Genomic DNA, 3,781 nt, shown 5'->3' with positions numbered 1-3,781 from the left:
TTCTTGGCACATATTTATAAGAGATGATGTATCATTCCTGTTGTTGCAACCTAATATAATGATACAAAGTCGATATTGATAGTTCCAAAAGGCCACAATTTTGCCAAAGAGAACAACTATAACAATAGCAGGCATGGAAAATGATCCCAACAAAATACTAAAGATGAAGTCAAGTTTCTTCAAAGCTCCAAAAAGCCACAATAGTAACTTCCAAAATATGCATATCCAAGTAAACTAAAAACAAAACAAATTTATAAAGTTCCTAGCTAAGTCAACAAAACACAAACAACTATTTCAAAGTCATTATTTCAATTCTCCTTAGGTGGCCTCATTCCTGGAATGGGGATGAACTTCAAGATCCTTGAGGCAGTCCCCAAATTTGCTGCGAAATTGTCTCTGCGAAAACAGTATTGTTGGCAGTGGTATTCTTGGGACAAGGGAGTCTAAACCCTTGGGTTGGAAGTGTTGGAGCCATGGATGTGAACGGTGGTGGTCCCTGTGTTGGTGTGGACATATATGTGGGTCTAAAAATCTGTTGTTTTTCTCACACAGATGGCATTGGATTCATCTGCGTGTTATCTATCACAGGCTGGTCCAAAAAGTAACAAAATTTAACATTATAAAAAATTATAGTGAATGTATTAGCGGATTTGGGTTAACATGTAAATGTATTTACGGATGAATAGTTTACCTCCTCCACATTGGGTGTAGATTGTGATAGAGGAATTTCCTCACTTTGGTATGTGCCAACTTGCCCTTCTTTCGATGTGGTTTTGGGGAGTTTTTTCTTGTTCTTCTTGGCCTTAGGCTGTATCACTCGACACAAATTTACATGTTAGCCAGGCTAGCATCACCATTATATAGTTATATATTGGATCCATGCCACAAAATATGTTATACTCAGCATAGCATCTACCCGAATTTTACCCTGAGGAGCATTTGAACTGTTATCTGTGTCTTGGGGTGCCTGCTAATCATCACAACTCAATTAAATATTAAGTTAGCAACGTTAATAAGTTTGAATATAAATAAATCTATTCTTAACAATTTTTAAAATAGACATATAAACCCTTGACCATAATGAGCTAGAACAGTTAAACCCCTAAACATTTTGTTTAATACTTATCGAACCCTATAATAAGTTAGCAGTGAAACTTGGTCAGTTCTTGGTTGGGTTGACACCATAATCTATTTGTTGATGTTATCCCTCATTTGATTTATCTCAGCATCACCTTTGAGAAGATGCAACCCAATTTTCATGTCATGTGCAGTCATGTCAAGTCAATACAGCTTTTATACTCTCTATATCTCAACTCCTTAAATAAAGTATCCAAATCAACGAAGTTAATGAAATCTAAATCCATGGGTGGATATCTATGCACCTTTTTATTAACATAATTTAGTACCCTCTCTGCGTTCCTTTTAAAAGAACCTCCATAATTAAATATAGGAACTACCATATCATCATCCATCTACATTAAGATTAATTATAACAAAAAAAGATATGTGAAAAAACCTAATTATCACAACCATTTTAGTCAAAACAGCACAATTATTAAGAGTTCCATTCAGTCATGCAGAGTTCAGCTTAGTTTAATGATGCAACAATAGAGAACAATAAAAAAAAATTCCTGCCAACCCTTCAGTTCACCCTAATCTTATGCAAAACTCTTTGCATTAACTAAAAACAAAATGAACAGATACAAAATGCAGCTTTCCTAAATGAAAAAAAAAAATTAGACAACTTCCATGTTTGTAACATCGGAAAAACAAGCACAACAGTTCAAATTCACCAAATTTTTTAATACCCTAACCCTATTGTTTACCTCTACAGCTTCCACCTTCAACTTCTGTCGACGTCGTCAACGAGTCCGTCATTGACGTCGTCAGATCCCTTTCCTCGCATCTTGTCAGCAGCACAGTCAAAAGTCCACTCAGGAACATCACCACGTGCACCATCCTAGAGTCGACTTTTGGAGGGAGAAGAGGAAAAGATTCTAGAGTTTTCTGTAATTAGGGGTGAGGGATTAGGAATTATATAGAAAGCCAATATGCACACTCAACAAGCTGTTTTCTCCATCTATAAAACGACAACGTTTCAGTAAAAAAATAAGGACAAATCGATTCCTGCCCAAATTTTACTTGTCATCATGGCACTAAACAAACAAATCCTTGACACATCATCAATGTTAACTGCCACATACGCAAATTTCGTTAGGTTCTGACGCTGGAGATGACGGAAGAACCGCCATGTCTTACGGCAAGCAAGGGCAAGGACCGGAAGTACCATTTTTTTAGACAAAGATCGCTATTCCCTTCAAGAAAATGGACAGGAAGTGGGTTAGTTGAGACTTTATTCCTTAAAAAAATAATATGTATTTAAGTGTGTATCATTCAAGAAATAAAGGTATTTATTTATAGAAATATTATATTATTATTATTATAAGGTGAATTTTACCATACCTTTTGTAAAGTAACATATAACTTACCTATGTGGTGTGTCACTTTTTAATTGGTTATTAGGTTAACCATGGTTAGACTATTTTATAATTGGATTTTGATCCTCTAAATTTTAAGTTTCACTTTAGAGGATAAAGTATGATCTTTCACCATTTATTTTATAGGTGGGACCAAGAAAATATATGAGAGAGAAACTATTCAATGATGAAAGATCATACTTTACTCTTTAAAGTAGAAATACAAAATTTAGAGAATCCAAATTCTTTATAATTAAATTAGTTTTTAAAATAGGTAATTATGTAATTTTTTAAAGTATTAAAAATTGAAACATGACTTGTTTCCCAAATCATTTCTAGAAGATGTATCCTAACCCTCTGTAATGGCTTTCGGCCTTTCGCTCTTCCTTTATTCCTTCATCCTCGTCGCACCTCCCAAGCAGCACCGTCTCGTTGATTGTAATCAAATTATAAGCCAACTGGATAACTAAAAAGAACTGATAGGGAGTTTCAAGAATGCAGAGAAGAGAGAAAACCAACCTGTCTAAACACGACGAAGTAGACCCTGGCCAGGGGTGACAGTAGCGACGGACGAGGACGCGACGACGAGAGACGCACCGGAGCAAGGAGACGCGACGACGTAGAGTAGGGGAGCCACAAACGCGACGGCACAGTATTAGAAACGCACCGGAGCTAGCAAGACGAATCAGAGAAGCTGGCGATCGTGACTTCTGGACTCTGGAGTTTGGCCGTTCGAGACTTCAGGGGAGGCTGACTGGTGAGGAAGAGTTGCTGAGTGGCATTGAGAGAGAACGAGGAAGAAGAATTTTGGATTCGGGCCACCGTTAACGTGATTTAGAAAATTAAAAAAATCAGTTTCTAATCTTTTAATAAATTATACATTTTCCCCTTTTAAAAATTTAATTACAATATAATCTAACTATGGTTAATATAATAACTCAAATTAAAAGCAAATATCCAATTAAGATGTGACACATCATAGGAGGTAATTTACATGTTATTTTAAGGAGGATTGGGTAGAATTCACCTTATTATAACTACTAACATAAACATTTAACTATTACTAAACTACTTCTCAACTACTCTAATATCTCTTCTCAAATTCAAATGATAACTTGAGTTCAAAACTTATTTAAAATAGCATAAATTAATGGAATAAAGCGCATACGAAATTGTTGGTACAGAAATGCAGATGAAACTGTCGAAAAAGTATAGACAGAATTGCTAAAGGAGCATAGATGAAACTATCAAAGGAGTGCAAATGAAACTGCCAAAATGGAACGCAGACAGAACTACCAGAAGAA

Source organism: Arachis ipaensis, chromosome B06 (assembly GCF_000816755.2).
Source record: "Arachis ipaensis cultivar K30076 chromosome B06, Araip1.1, whole genome shotgun sequence".
Classification (NCBI taxonomy): domain Eukaryota; kingdom Viridiplantae; phylum Streptophyta; class Magnoliopsida; order Fabales; family Fabaceae; genus Arachis; species Arachis ipaensis.
The sequence above is the reverse complement of the archived record's forward strand: the minus strand, read 5'-3'. Positions refer to the sequence as shown.